General features: G+C 51.3%; 1 long non-coding RNA gene across 1 annotated transcript in view; it reads right to left on the bottom strand.

Annotated features, from left to right (window-relative positions):
* Window positions 1-16,767, bottom strand: part of LOC147724905 (uncharacterized) — a 208,041-nt gene that overhangs the window by 62,830 nt on the left and 128,444 nt on the right. Inside the window, exon 3 of the long non-coding RNA XR_015310116.1 lies at window positions 11,857-11,892. This is a non-coding gene — a long non-coding RNA (uncharacterized LOC147724905). The remainder of the gene's footprint in view (window positions 1-11,856; window positions 11,893-16,767) is intronic.

The following is a 16,767-nucleotide window of genomic DNA, read 5'->3' as shown; positions in this document are numbered from 1 at the left end:
TCTATTTCTCCTCACGTCTGATGAAGCGAAGCATGCACGATTGACTGAGTAAAATATCTTTCTATTATTTCCACGACTCTGAAGATCCGTTTTAATCTTGGGGAAACAAAGTTGTCATGTTTATGCACTTGTCAGAAACTAATCCCTTCTTGTTCATACGAGAAAGTTTCTAGTGACCTCTGAGCTAGCTGGCACTCACAATTGAGTCTAATATATTAGATAGAGACCTAGTCGACATAAGTCCTACGTCAAATCTATAGGATATATTATTCCAATGCTCAGAGCCTATTGGCAATATAGGAACTACACTACAGCTTGAAGCAGAGGATAATTCATCAGAAGAAGGTCTGATTCTGGACTGCATTTCCAATGTTGGCAGCATCAAACTTAACAAACACCTGTTTATCTTAACTAGCGTCTCCAACAGGTCGATTGAGAGCTACTAGTGCCTTGCAACCTGCATTAAAACTACCTGTCAGCTGGTTTGAGAATATGCAGCTCCTGTTTTGCTAAGCGAGCACTTTAAAAGATTGTACGGATGATTTGTGAGGCTAGGGAAGATGTCAGTCAATGGTTTCCTCTTCTGAAAATGGTCTTTTTTTCTTTTTATTTCTCAACTTCTTTCTTTTTCTCCTTTCTTTACTCCCTTCCCTTCCTTTTCCTTATTTTTCTTATTTCTTTCTATCTTTGTGCTCTCCGACCTTTCTTTACATCTTGATTTATTCTCAGTTTTCCTGCTTTCTCTTTTTTTTTCCTTTTTTGTTCCTATAGCTTTAATTCTCTACTCCGTCCCCTTTACTGTTCTTTACTTTTGCTTTGCCTTTCTCTTTTTCTTTATTTTCTCCCTTTATTTTTGTTTTAGTCATCTCCTTTCTTCCTCTGATACTCTTGCATATATTTCTGTCATCTCTTTTTTCTGTTTAAACTTTCTTTTCTACTTTCTTCTTTCCTTTTGCTTGTTTCTTTGCTTCTTCTTTGTCTGTCATTATTTTTTTTCTCTCCTTTTCTTTATTCTTTGCTTATTGTTTAACTTTTTCTTTCATTCTTATGCCCTTTCTTCTGTTTCTATGCTTCCTTTTTTAATTTTTTCTGCTGCTTTGTCCTGGAATGCCCTCAGGCATTCCAGGGATGGCAGATCTTAATGCAGAGGACTATCCATCTCTTCAAGGTACTCCTTCACACATCCTTCCCCTTTTTCACTCCGAAGAACATCTCAAGAAGCTGGTCCTTGATACAATCTACGTAAAAGCTAAAAGCTGACTTGAGTCCCAACGATGCAGCCTGTCCTCCTTTTAAGAGGTATTAGGGGAACAAAGAGCACAAGTGAAAGATTGCCCCACATTAAAGGGTGTCACAACTTTAGTTAAAAAGATCACAGAGTCTTTAGCATCAATGTATCCAAAAAATATGTGGTGTATGGTGGTTGCACTGACAGTGCTTGCAGAACACTCATGATATAATCGCAATGAGGAAAATAGTCTTCAAGGTCAGGTAACGCAGCAAGCAGCTATGCATAGGCTCAAAAGGCGTGCACCTGATGAATGTCATGACCAAGTTAAAGTCCCACTGTGGCATCACAAATCGTTTGGGGGAACAAGTCTTGTGCAAATCAGAAAGCTTTTGACACTGCGTGTTGTAGACAGAGTTGAAAATATCCAGCCAGGATGTACCTCACTGGTGCAAGAATCCCCATGCCACCTCCAGATATAGATGACACTCCTTATCTGACAGATTACGACTGCTTAGCCTGTCTGTTCTGGCTTTCAAGGGCTCTGTGGGGTGGTTTCCAACCATAAAGATGCCCTGGCACTCTAGCCGTCTACAACGGCACAAAGCCTCCTGGCACAGGACCCTACTCTGCTCTGCTTGTTGGAGTACCACTGGATGGTGGTATTGACTGTGCGAACCTCCTTCACCTTCCCTTTAATGGATGACAGAAAATCCTTCACAACCAGACAAATAGCTGGTAGCACTAGTAGATTTATGTGGAGCGAGCCATTCACTGGAGAACATAGCCCACTGATTTCCACCTCCCAAAGGGGAACTCCGGCCACCACCAGCCCTAAAGTGATGGGTTCATCACCTCTGTCTGCTCTGGGTGGGAAAAGGAGAGTGGTCTGTCACAGAACAAACTGTGATCGGTTAGCCACCAATGTAGATCTTGAGGCCTGGGTGGGGTCAGAAAAGAGGCCATGATTAATGGCCATTTGGATTTCATATCCCAATGCAGGGCTCCCATGTGTAACCTAGTATAGTTGACAAAGAGTATACGTGAGGCCAAGAAGTCACAAAGCCTCCCTCACCTGGATTAAGGCTAAAGCCTGAAAAAGGATCAGACGACTCGCAGATTGTAGTAGCAGCACATAAAAACCAGGTCTCTCCTGCTTTGCAGTTTCAAAACTGCATGGCTGCGATCAACAATTGGATGAGTAGACATTGTCTTAAATTAAATTCCTACAAGACAGAAGTCTTAATTTTCAGGAATTTACAGCCCTCCTGGAGTAATCTTAGGTGGCCAGCGGAAATGGGTGCCCTGCCTACCCCAACGGTTAAAACTAAAATCTTGGGTGTGTTGATTGATAACAGACTGTTGTTTGCTCAACACACGAAGGCCATTGTGTCTGCTTCCCACTTCCTTATAAAGAAAATTAGGAAGGTACTACCCTATATTCCAGCGCAGACCAAGAAAGTGGTGATTACCTCCCTTACACAGTCGAAGCTGGATTACTGAAATGGGCTTTATTTGAATGCCCAGAAGCAGTGTCTGAGGAAACTCCAGGTAGTGCAGAATTCGGTGGCTCGCCTCTTGTTGAATCTGCTGCAGTATAAGTCTGTTTCAGAGGAAATTCAGAAGCTGCACTGGTTGCCAGTGGAGCAAAGAATTAAATTTAAGGCTCGCTGTGTGGCCCATAAAGCCCTGATGCACAATGGTCCGTCTTTTTTTCAGAAGCTCTTTGTGTGGTATCAGCCAGCTAGACAGCCCTGCTCTAACGGGGCAAATCTGCGGGCGGTGCCTAAGTTCCGGACCTTGCACTGGGGTGGGCGGGGCTTCCATTACAGTACATCCAGGTTGTGGAACTCTCTTCCACCTGTGATCAGGAAGGCTAGTTCCCTCCTGAGTTTTAGAAAAAAACTGAAAATTCGGTTGTTTCAGTGAGTGAGTTTTGTGGGGTGACTTGCTGTACTTAGCGCAGAGACACCATTTTGGTATTTGTGCGCTCAATAAATTGCATTATCATTCTGTCTCAGACGTGTTACTGGTGATAAATAGCCCTGTTCTCCACCTGTCCTGGATCTCCTCAATGAAGAGGAGGTATGGGAATAAAGGAACTCCTGACCTACGAAGATGGGCAGCAACCATCACCATCGTTTTCATGACCAACCAATGTGAGCAACTAACGGATAATGCGCGTGGCCACTGTCCCCCGTAGACAAAGGCATGTGAAACAGTCCAAGGTTTCTGTCCAGTGTCCCAGGGACCAGAGCTTGTTGGATCGGAACCAAAGTTAGTCTTTTGATTTTGCCCATTTTCAAGGGTCAGAGGTTCAAGTTAGTTCTGAGGCTCACCTAATTTTTCTGGACAAGAAAATAGCAAGAATAACAACCTTCAACATCCTTGGAATCCAATAGTTTCTCAAGGGCACCAATGAAGAGGAACAGGCAAACCTCCTGTATGATAAAGGAAGGATAGATGCTATGCTGAAATTCATTATGGAGTAGGAGGAATACTGGATGGAGAAGAGAGAAAAAACCTGCATAAATAATTTGCAAATCTTATCTGTTGTGTGTGGTGGATTTCTCACCTTGGGGACAGTGCAGAATCCTGCTACCTCATTTGTTGGGCATCAGCTGCTGAAGGCAAAATAAATTGGCTTGTTGGCTGTTTCAGCAGGGAGTTAGAATACTGGTGCCCTTGCTGACCAATGTGTTGCCACTCAGTTTCTTGTCTGCGATCCTAAAAGGACTTGGCTGCATCATGTTCTGAGAATGCGGCCTCTAACAACACGCCAGCCCTCTGGAACAGCCCGTAATTTTCCAGAACTGGTGCAGAAATGGTTTGCCACGGGTCCACAGCCCCAAAGAACGTGCCTTAGCATTGCTGCCTGTAAAGTGTTTCAAAGAGGAGTCCACCTCATCACCAAATAGGCAAGACCCATAAAGGAGCTTGTCAATTACCATAGCCTGTATATTGTCAGAGAATCAATGGACCTCATCCAGGCATGTCTTTGAAGGCCAACACTGTTGGCCGAGGGTCCTGGCAATGCAATCAGTGGTTCTCTGCATATCGGCACGGATAACATACTTGGCAGAGTCTGCACTCCTTTTAAACTTCAACCACTAAAACTTTAAGCCAAAGCACGAAAGAAGTGTTTGAAGCTCCAGCAGGAACAAGCAAGAAAACTACCAAAAATGAAAGACACCAGAAACAAGACAAAATGTTCCTGTATAAATGCTGCAGCAAGCAGAGCAGAGCAGAGCAGACCAGCTCACACCTTACAAACTTCACGAGTGACCACTGAGCCTTACTGAGGCCGGGTCGCCCCCACGCTATTCCTGCTGCTTGCTGACTGGTACTGCCGCCTACCTCCTGTTTGTGTTTCTGCTGCCGCTGCAGGCGACCCAGCCGCCGCTGTGCCGCCCGCACTCGTCTTCCCGCTTTCCCGATGCTGCCTCCCTTCGGCCCGCCCCCCCGCCAGCCGATTGGTCACCCTGCTCCCGCTCCCGCCACCCAGCGGACCCTCCCTCCCGGCTCCCTTCTTAAGGGGACTCCTCTCCTTATTTCGGGAGCAACCACTGTGCCTTACTGAGGCCGGGTCGCCCCCACGCTCCTCCTGCTGCTTGCTGACTGGTACTGCCGCCTACCTCCTGTTTGTTTTTCTGCCGCCGCTGAGCTTCCCGCACTTGTTTTCCCGATTTCCCGCCGCTGCCTCCCTGCGGCCCCGCTCCCCGCCAGCCGATTGGTCACCCTGCTCCCGCTCCCGTCACCCAGCGGACCCTCCCTCTCGGCTCCCTTCTTAAGGGGACTCCTCTCCTCATTTTGGGAGCGACCACTGTGCCTTACTGAGGCCAGGTCACCCCCACGCTCCTCCTGCTGCTTGCTGACTGGTACTGCCGCCTACCTCCTGTTTGTGTTTCTGCCGCCGCTGCAGGCAACCCAGCTGCCGCTGAGCAGCCCGCACTCGTTTTCCCGCTTTCCCGCCGCTGCCTCCCTGCGGCCCGCCCCTGCCAGCCGATTGGTCACCCCGCTCCGGCCACCCAGCGGACCCTCCCACCCCGGCTCCCTTCTTATGACGCTTCCACGCACGCGCAGCGAGCGCGCCGATTGTGCGCCGAAGGCGCGCCAGAGGCAAGCCAGTCTGCGCCCGTCCGCGCCTGGACCGGGCCCAGCGCCAGAACCCCTGGCCCCCGCAGAGGCCGCCCCATCCGCCGGACCTACGACGCCGCAACACTCAACGCACTCAACACCGGCCGAACCCCCGGATGCTATCGAGCCACCCCAAGACGCACCCACGGACCCTTCTGCTGCCGATCCTGCAACTTCTCCTGCATCCGGACAAGCACCGCACCCGCCAAGACGATCACCAGCAGTAACCACCTGAAGTGCATCCTGCTCAACACCCGCTCCGTCCACAGACATGCCGTGGGACTCTGGAACCTTCTCGACACCACATCTCCAGATGTCGCCTTTCTGACAGAAACCTGGATGAACGCCTCCTCAGCGCCCGACATCGCCATCGCCATCCAGGATGGATACAAGATCACCCGGATGGACCGCGTCAACCAGACTGGAGGAGGCATCGCCATCGTCCACAAGAACACCATCCGCATCATGACCTACTCCGACGACACCCTCATGTCGGCCGAACACCTGAACTTCCAGATCCACACTGACCCCAAGACCACCCTCAGAGGCACCCTCATCTACAGACCCCCAGGACCCCGCACACAATTCAGCGAAGACATCGCCAACTTCATCAGCCCACACGCCCTCCCCTCCGCTGACTACATCCTCCTCGGGGACCTCAACTTCCACCTGGAAGACAACAACGACCGCAACACCACCACCCTGCTGGACAACCACGCCAACCTCGGACTCAAGCAACTGGTCAACACCTCCACCCACTACGCCGGCCACACGCTTGATCCAGTCTTCTCATCCAGCAAGCACATCACCTTCAGCCACTCCACAGGACTTCACTGGACCGACCACAGCTGCTTCCACTTCAGCTTCAGAAGAACCACGGCCCACCACCACCCGCAACATGCTCCCCACAGAAACTGGAGAAAGATCACCGCCGAACAGCTGACCACCTCCCTCATCAGAATCCACCCGCCATTACAACGGACCCCACCGAAGCAGCACGCAACCTCACAAAGTGGCTGTCCGACTGCGTTGACGAACTCACGCCACTAAAGAACCCTCCCAGCAGACCCAGAAGCAAGAAAGCCTCCTGGTTCACCGACGAAATCAAGGACTCCAAGAAAAACTGCTGCACCCTCGAGAAAGCCTGGCTCCTCGACCAGACCACAGACAACTTTGGATATTAAAATACCAGATCTCAACCTAAGAAGACTTGTTTGGATACTCTTTTGAGACATTTTGGGTTTTAGAAACTTGCTGGATGCTGAGATTTCATGGACTGTTCTAGAAAAATACTTACATCACTTGATTTCTAACAATAATATGGTGTGCTCGGGTGTTGTGCATACAGACCACAGACAACATGACCGCCCTCAAACACGCCACCCGCAAGCACCACCAGCTTATCCGCACCACCAAGAAGAAATCACTGAAGGAATGACTGGACAACAACACCCACGACAGCAAGGAACTCTTCAGCATCGTCAAGGAGTTCTCCAACCCCAGCACCGGCAACAACGACATCACTCCTTCACAAGATCTCTGCGACTCTCTCGCCTCGTTCTTCCACCGCAAGATCGCCGACATCCACAACAGCTTCGGCGCACCATCATCACACCCAACCATCAAACCAACGCCCTCCACCACCACCCTCCGCACCTGGACAACGGTGACCACCGAAGACACAGCCCGCACAATGAACACCATCCACTCCGGATCTCCGACCGACCCCTGCCCCCACCATGTCCTCAACAAGGCCAACACCATCATCGCACCCCAACTGCGGGACATCATCAACGCCTCCTTCAACACTGCCACCTTCCCGGAGAGCTGGAAGCACGCCGAGCTCAGCGCCCTACTGGAGAAACTTACAGCAGACCCCACCGACCTCAAGAACTTTCGCCCCATCTCCCTCCTCCCCTTCCCAGCCAAAGTCATCCAGAAGACCATCAACAGACAGCTTGCAGCCTTCCTCGAGACAAACGGATCCCTCGACCCCTCGCAGTCTGGTTTTCGAGTCAACCACAGCACCGAGACCGCCCTCATCGCAGCCACCGACGACATCAGAACCCTGCTCGACAACGGGGACACAGCGGTCCTCATCCTCCTGGACCTCTCTGCAGGGTTCGACCCTGTCTGCCACCGCACCCTAGTTCAACGCCTCAGCAACATCAGTATCCAAGAGAAGGCACTGGAGTGGGTCATCTCATTCCTCACCAGAAGAACTCAGAGAGTCCGCCTCCCCCCGTTTCGTTCCGAGGCCACCGAAGTCATCTGCGGCGTACCGCAAGGATCATCACTCAGCCCCACCCTCTTCAACATCTACATGAAACCTCTTGCAGTCATCGCACGCCAGCACAACCTCAACATCATCTCCTACGCCGATGACACCCAACTGATCCTCTCCCTCACCAGAGTCCCTGCCACCGCCAGAACGAGCCTACACGCCTGAAACTGAACTCAGACAAGACGGAAGTCCTCGTACTGGGACCATCGCCCTCCGCCTGGGACGACTCCTGGTGGCCCCCCACCCTGGGCGCCACCCCCAAGCCTACAAACCACGCACGCAACCTGGGATTCATCCTGGACTCCTCCCTCTCGATGACCAGACAAGTCAACGCCGTCTCCTCAACATGCTTCAACACCCTACGCATGCTCCGCAAGATCTTCCGATGGATCCAAACCGAAACCAGGAAGACGGTCACCCAGGCCCTCGTCACCAGCCGAATGGACTACGGAAACACCCTCTACGCCGGAACCACATCAAAGCTACAGAAAAGACTCCAACGCATCCAGAACGCCTCCGCCCGACTCATCCTGGACATCCCCCGACGCAGCCACATCTCCGGCCACCTTAAGGACCTGCACTGGCTCCCCGTCAGCAAGAGGATCACGCTCAGGCTCCTCACCCACGCACACAAATCTCTCCACGACCTGGGCCCCAAGTACCTCAACAACCGTCTGACCTTCTACGCGCCCACCCGCCAGCTACGTTCGACAAGCCTCGCCCTCGCCGCCGTACCACGCATCCGAAGAGCCACCGCTGGTGGCAGATCCATCTCCTACCTGGCGGCAAAGACATGGAACTCCCTCCCCATCCATCTTCGGCTGACCCAGGACCATCTCGCCTTCAGGAGACAAGACCTGGCTGTTCGAGCAATAGCAGACCCCTTCCCCCAAGCGCCTTGAGACCCTGCCGGGTGAGTAGCGCGCTATACAAAAGACCGCACCAACCAAACAGGAGGAGGCATCGCCATCGTCCATAAGAACACCATCAGAATCACGACCAGCTTCGACGATAACCTTGCAACCGCCGAACAACTCCACTTCCAGATCCACACCGACCCCAGGACCACACTTAGAGGCACCCTCATCTACAGACCACCAGGAACCCGTAAACAATTCAGCGAAGACATCACTGACTTCATCAGCCCACATGCCCTCCCCTCCGAGAACTACATCCTACTGGGAGACTTCAACTTCCACCTAGAAAAGAAAAACGACAGCAACACCACCACCCTTCTGGACAACCTGGCCAATCTCGGAATCAAACAACTTGTTGACACCCCCACCCATGTAGCCGGACATACACTCGACTCTGTCTTCACCTCCTGCAAACACATCTCCTTCGATCATACCACAGCTCTCCACTGGACGGACCACAGCTGTGTTCACTTCAGCTACAAAACTACCACGATTCACAACCCCCCTCCTCGAAGAAACTGGAACAAAATCACCACTGACCAACTCCTCACATCGCTCAACCAAAACCCTCCCGTCCTCTCATCGGACCCAAACGAAGCTGCCACCAAACTCAAACAATGGATCACTCACGGCGTCGACGAATTAGCACCCTTCAAAAAAACCACCAGATCAAACAAGGTAGCAAAAAGGCTCCCTGGTTCAACGATGACCTTAGGAAATCCAAGAAACTATGCCGTACTCTCGAAAAAACATGGAGAAAAAACCCAACCACTGACAGCCTGACCACCTTCAAGCTGCCACCCGCAAACACCACCAACTGATCCGATCCACCAAGAAATCAGCATTCAAGGATTGACTCGACAACAATGCCCATAACAGCAAGGAACTTTTCAACATCGTCAAAGAATTTACCAACCCCACCGCAGCTTCAAACGACATTACTCCCTCTCAAGACCTCTGCGACTCGTTATCCTCTTTCTTCTACAACAAAATCGCCGACATACATAACAGCTTTAAGAACATTTCCAAAGAACAGTCCACTCCACCCACCTCCGAACTCGAACTGCTCTCTAACAACCTTAGCGCCTGGAACCCAATCACCACTGAAGACACCATCCGCCTAATGAACTCCATCCATTCAGGTTCGCCAACCGACCCCTGTCCCCACCACATCTTCAACAAAGCAGACTCCATCATCGCACCCCATCTCAGTGATGTCATCAAGTTCTCCTTCAACTCCGTTACCTTCCCAGAAAGCTGGAAACACGCCGAACTCAGCGCCCTCCTGAAGAAACCCACAGCAGACCCCTCTGAATTTAAGAACTACCGCCCCATTTCCCTCCTCCCATTCCCTGCCAAAGTCATTGAGAAAGCCGTCAATAGCCAGCTCGCCGCCTTCCTTGAATCCAACAACTCCCTCGACTCTTCACAGTCCGGCTTTTGAGCCAAACACAGCCCTGAAACCGCCCTCATTGCAGCTACAGACGACATCCGAACACTACTGGACAATGGAGAAACAGTTGCCCTCATCCTATTCGACCTCTCCGCTGCCTTCGACACAGTCTGTCATAGCACCCCCATACAACGCCTCAGCAATGTCGGAATACAAGGAAAAGCCTTGGACTGGATCATCTCGTTCCTCGCCTGGAGAACCCAGAGAGTCCGACTCCCCCCATTCAAATCAGAGGCCACCGAAGTCATCTGCGGAGTACCACAAGGATCATCACTCAGTCCCACCCTCTTCAACGTTTACATGAGTCCCCTCGCAGCCATCGCGCGACAACACAACCTCAACATCATCTCCTATGCTGACGACACCCAGCTGATCCTCTCCCTAACCAAAGACCCTAACACCGCCAAAACCAATCTTCATGAAGGCATGAAAGAAGTAGCCGAATGGATGAAAAACAGCCGCCTAAAACTTAACTCAGACAAAACGGAAGTTCTCATCCTAGGATCTTCCCCCTCTGCCTGGGACGACTCATGGTGGCCATCGGCCCTGGGCACAGCACCCACACCCACAGACCACGCACGCAACTTAGGCTTCATCCTAGACTTCTCCCTCTCGATGACCAGACAAGTTAACGCCGTCTCATCCTCTTGCTTCAACGTACTTCGTATGCTCAAAAAAATCTTCAGTTGGATCCCCACTGAAACAAGAAAGACGGTCACCCACGCACTGGTCACTAGCCGACTGGACTATGGAAACACCCTCTACGCCGGAACCACGGCCAAATTACAGAAAAAACTCCAACGCATCCAAAATGCATCCGCCAGACTCATATTGGACATCCCTCGCCAAGCTCACATTACCGGCCACCTGAAAGACCTCCACTGGCTTCCCGTCAACAAGAGAATAACGTTCCGTCCCCTCACCCACGCACACAAGGCCCTCTACAAACTAGGTCCCGAATGCCTCAACACACGACTGTCCTTCTACACACCCATCCGCCAACTTAGATCCTCCAATCAAGCGCTCGCCGCAGTTCCGCGCATCCACAGACCCACCATGGGAGGAAGATCCTTCTCCTATCTGGTGGCCAAGACCTGGAATTCTATCCCCACTCACCTCCGTCTCACACAGAACCACATTTCCTTCAGAAAGGAACTTAAAACCTGGCTATTCGATAAATAATGCACCCCCTCCCACAAGCGCCTTGAGACCCTCTGGGTGAGTAATGCGCTATACAAATTCCTGAACTAGAACTATACAAGTGCTATGATTGATTGATTGATTGATTGACTTTGTAGTCAAAAGATATGTGTGCTGCAGATAGCAAAATCCCAGGACTGGGACTCCATTTTTGCTTTATTTTGTAAGCTCTTCTGTAACTGGTGTGTTAGACATATGTACTTTGTAAGCAGGGAATTGGAAAATATATTTTTGGTAAAAGGCATGTTCCTGTATCTCGCGCATGTACAGAGAGTTTCTACACTTTAATAATAGCAGAGACAACCCAATGGCACCAAACATGTCTCATCAAATTACATTTCCAACTGTGCAAACAGTGTACTTTAGAGTTGGAACTCTTTACAACACAAGGGGACATGGTTTAACAGTTTTCAATTGCATGCACTGTCGAATATTAGACGTAATAGTTTCCTTCCAGTATTGCTATATTCTGTACTGTACCCCAACAGTCTCATGTATGACCTAATACATTTCCACAAACCCCTTTCTTTAGAATACACGTGGAAAATAAGAATATAAGTAATTTCCACAAATCAAGACTGCACATATTTTACCGTAGGGGACCAGAACCATTATTTAAACAGGCCAGTGTACTTACCTGATTTTGAATGATGGCCAGTTTTCTTGGCAGAACCTGTCGAGAGTAAATAAAAAGTTTAAAAGTGATACTTCATATTACAAACAAAATACATCCTTCTGTAAGCATTTTCTTAAATGCAACACAAATCGTAGCCCTTGGCCAGAAGGCTGTTTGAGGCCTGAACAATAAACTCTCATGGCCTTGGAATCAATGGATTTAAAGCAACAAACAATGCATTACTTACCTCTGTTAAGGCTAAATCCGGTCAATACTCTAACTGCAAATGTGTTATTTTGTGATTCCTCACCTAGTGAATCTCCCTACGCACTAAACTGGATCCAGAGACTGATGTAATAGATGTGGTGTTCTAGTCGGCGGAGTGCCCGGCTGAACACGTCACGCCCACGTGACCTTAGTTAAATAAATAGGGCCTACGCATGCACGTACGCCAGTTAGGCGACGGCGTGGAAGACGAGAGAAGCAAGCCCCATGGTGTCTGTGTCATTATTTAACTAGCGGAGAGTGTTAGCCCCAGTGCCCCTAACAGTCACCTCCCTCGTGTTGTGTGCACCCCGCACGACATCACAGCTGGCGGCGAGGGTGGGCGTGGCCTCGCTGTGCTGTCACCACGTCTGCCATGGGGCGGCCGCGAGCTCTGCCTTTGGCTCGCGGCGCTCGCGCCCGGCGTGATCCCCGAAGTGCTGCTGGCTCCGTGCAACGGAGCGGACGCATAATTACCGCGGCTGCATCGGCAGCGCGTGAGGCCCCAGGTGAGGCGCGCCGGCTCTCGCAAACGAGGAACTACATCGGCCAAGAATCAGCCCAGACACGTGGCTGTGCGCGAGTGGGGAAGGGGCGGCCCTGTCTTTTGGTTGCCGCGAGTACCCCCCACCGCGTTGGGACTCATTTTCCACAGTTGTGAGGGCAAATAGCAGTGTGCCAGGCTCCACCAGTGCCTCAATTGCCAGGAGACTATCATCAAGCTCCACCCCAGTACCAGGCCATCCAGCTCCACGAGGCCAACAAACAGGGGTGAGCAGCAGGAAAGAGGCCCCCATATTGACTCAGGCACAGGGGTGAAAAGCACGGAAGGTGCCACCAGCAACACATACAGGAGTCACAAACAGGGACATCTCCCCTATCACCCACACGTCTACATTCAGTCTACCATCTTCCCAACAAGCATTGGCCACGCTAAATAACCACGGTCACCGCAAGGAGGGTGTCTCGCCCACGGGGCAGCATATTGGGTCAAGGCGAAGGAACAGCGCTAATCACTGTACATCCAGTCATGCGCCCCGGTTCACGTCATGGCCACGGTACCCCCCATTGAGCCGTTTGTGGTCGAGGGCTCCCCGTCTTCGCTAGCCCCCAAGTGGAAGGACTGGGTGGATCATTTGTTAATCTTCGTCAAGGCCACCAAAGTTCATAAGGACCAAAAAAGGGCCATGATCCTTCACTTAGGAGGGAAGAATGTCCACAATATAGCCAAAACCCTAGTGGAAGCTATCCCGAAGAATCACCACTCGTTAATTAATGCCCTGAACACGCACTTCGAGCCCATGGCTAACCAGGACTACGAAAGATTCATATTTAGGCAGGCGAGACAATTGCCAGAAGAGTCGCTAGACACATATCATGGGTGCCTAAAGAACCTTGCATCCACGTGTGGGTTCGCTGACATTACGGAAGAGATCCGCGGCCAGATCATTCAAGGCTGCTCCTCTGCCAAGCTGAGGGAACGAATCTTAGAAGAATCCGGCAAGTCGTTAGCGGACATCCTAACTTTGGGGCGCACCAAGGAGCTATCAAAGGCCTGAGCTGCGCACATGGAGGCCGCCCTCCAGGCGCCCGTGAAAGCTGAACCAGTCAACAAAGTGACCGTCAAATCCCTGACGAAATGGACCAAGAATGGAACTGGAACAGTCCAGACGGGACAATCAAAGTTGTGCGGCTACTGTGGGGGACTACTACATCCAGCGGCAGAATGTCCTTCAAAAGGAAAATGGTGTTCGGGCAGCAGACGTTTCAACCACTTCGAAAAAGTCTGCCGAGCGAAGAAGTACCGGAAACCACGCCAGGTTGTAAACGCAGTGCCAGAAGGGGACCCGAGCCAAAGCAACATGGATGATGATGAGGAGGAAGAGTGGACGGTGCACAAGGTGCACATGATTGGCACCACCACTCGAAAGGCCAGACGTCTACCTCAGTGAGGCATCCGGGTAGGCACCCAAGGCATCATGGCAGTCGTGGACACCGGAGCGACCATCAATCTGATCGCCTCCGTCCTGCAACAAACTCTAGATCCACCGCCAGTTCTAATTCCGTCTGCAATCAAGGTGTTCACATATGGACAAGATACCCCTTTTAAGATTAGAGGGAAATTTAAGACCTCAATATCACACGGAGACCGGTCCATCAACACCAATGTGTTTGTGTCAGAGGATGGACAGGGCATGCTGCTAGGGTGGAGGGTGGCTGAAGACTTAGGAGTGGTGTCCTTCGCCTTTGGAGTCCATCAGGAATCAATCCAACAGCTGCTGATGGAGTTCGCCGAGGTATTCAAGAGGAGACAACACGGTCAAACCTGCAGCACTGAGACACCGCAGAATAGCATTCCACCTGCGACCATTGGTCGAAGGGGAGCTCAAGAGGCTCAAAAATGCAGGGAATAATAGAGAAGGTGACAGGTCCAACCCCATGGGTTTCGCCAATCGTGGTCACGCGGAAACCCAAGCAACCTGGTGCGGTGAGGATCTGTGTGGATATGCGGCTCCCCAATGCCGCCATCAAGCGAGAACGCCATATAACTCCTACCATCGATGACCTTCTAGGTGAAATGGCGGGTGCAAGTTGGTTTTCCTAGCTGGATTTGCGATCAGGCTACCACCAGTTAGTGTTAGATGAGGGCTTCCGCAATTTCACCACGTTCTCGCCGCATCTAGGGCTCAGGAGATACACCCGCCTGAGTTTTGGAATTTCCAGTGCGGCGGAAGTATTTCAAAATGTAATACAGGAGCTCATTGCAAATATCCAAGTGGTGATCAATGTCAGTGGTGACATCATGATACATGTGAGGACCATACCGGAGCACAACAGCCGTCTGACACAAGTACTACGGAGACTGCGAGATGCGGGACTCACCCTGCATCGGGAAAAGTGTGAATTTTTGAAGCGGAAGATACAGTTCTTTGGATACACGTTTTCTATCGAGGGGGTGAACCCTGATCCAGAGAAGGTGAAGGACATCAAAGAAGCTATACCCCCCACCACCGTCACGGAAGTCCGAAGTTTCCTCGGGATGGTGAATTATTGTGGAAGGTTCATGCGAGACCTGGCCAATTTGACGCTACCACTGAGGGAGCCAAAGCATTTCAAGACATCAAGGAGGCTCTCTCAGAAGCCACCACCCTGGCATTCTTCGATCCAAGGAAGCTGACACTGGTGGTTGTGGATGCTGGTCCCGTGGGACTAGGAGCGGTGCTTATGCAGCCACATCGAGTAGAAGAGGATTGGTCCCCAGTGGCTATCGTCAGCCGGTCCCTTAAGGAAACGGAGCAGAGATACTCCCAGATTGAGAAAGAGGCGATAGCAATACACTAGGGGTGCCGGCACTTTCACATATACGTATATGGAAAACCCTTCGTTGTTGCCACTGACCACAAGCCGCTGGTTGCTTTATTCTCAGGAACCTCCACTAAGCCTCCGCCGCTCATCGAGAAGTGGATGCTGCAGCTCCAAAACTATAATTGCCGGGTGGAATACCAACCTGGGTTTCGCAACCCCGCAGATTATCTTTCACGACACCTGCGAGCAGCAACACCGGAAGAGATGGAAGATGCGGCCGACACAGAAGAATACGTAAGGTGCGTCACCGCCCGGTCCTGTCCGTTGCCCATATCCATGGAACACCTCGCCGAAGTCACCAGGAAAGATGACTCTCTGCAAAGGGCCATAGCGGCCGTACAAAGGGGAAACTGGCACAAAGCCAAAGAGGAATGGAAGATCCTGACTCCGGGGGCGGAACGCATAATGGACAGCTTGTACCATGTGTGAGAGGAGCTGAATGAGGACAACACTGGATGCCTGCTAAGAGGACACTGGCTGGTGATACACTCTTGCCTGACCGGAGAACTTCCCAGACCAGCCCCGATCATGGTGGAACCCAAGCCCAAGTCTCCCTGGGCGTGCGTCAGCCTTGATTTTGGCAGCCTTCCAGATGGCTGTCACACAGTGGTGGCAATTGATGATCACTCCAAATATCCGGAGGTGGAAATCATATCCACAACCAGTGCTACTGAAGTCATTCCGAAATTGGAGAAGATTATGGCAGCGCATGGGCTGATACAAGAACTAGAGACTGATAACGGCCCTCCATTTCAAGGCCAAGAGCTAGCCAACTGCCTAAGGGAACTAGGTATCCGACATCGTCGAATTACCCCAAGATGGGCGCAAGCGAAGGGCAAAGCGGAAAGACTTATGCGGACTCTTAATAAAGTAATTCGGATTGCCTATGACAAGGGTCAATCTATTGAACTGGCCATATTTACATTCCTACGGAACTATCGGCAGACACCCCATACCACCACGGGTGACGATCCAGGACACCTTCTCATGGGCCGGGTGGTCATGGATTCCATACCTCACCATCCGCGGTGGCGACCCGCATGTCCCAATGAGTGTCAGGTTGAATCCAGGCGCCAGAGATCAGATGCGCAAGTCAGCCAACGGAGACAGGCCCAAGTGCCTCAGCTCGCCCAAGGGGACATAGTGTTGCTGAAGAACCAGGTCACCAGTGGAAAGTTCCGGCTCCCCTATGAGCCCGACCCTTGGACCGTAGTCAATGTCAAAGGCACCAGGGTCATTGCCACCAGAGGCAGGGAAACTATAACTCGCAACGTATCTCATTTCAAAAAGCACCAAATGGGT

Source organism: Lissotriton vulgaris, chromosome 4_1 (genome assembly GCF_964263255.1).
Source record: "Lissotriton vulgaris chromosome 4_1, aLisVul1.2, whole genome shotgun sequence".
Taxonomy (NCBI): domain Eukaryota; kingdom Metazoa; phylum Chordata; class Amphibia; order Caudata; family Salamandridae; genus Lissotriton; species Lissotriton vulgaris.
Note: the sequence above shows the minus strand (reverse complement) of the source record. Positions and strands in the feature narration are given on the sequence as shown.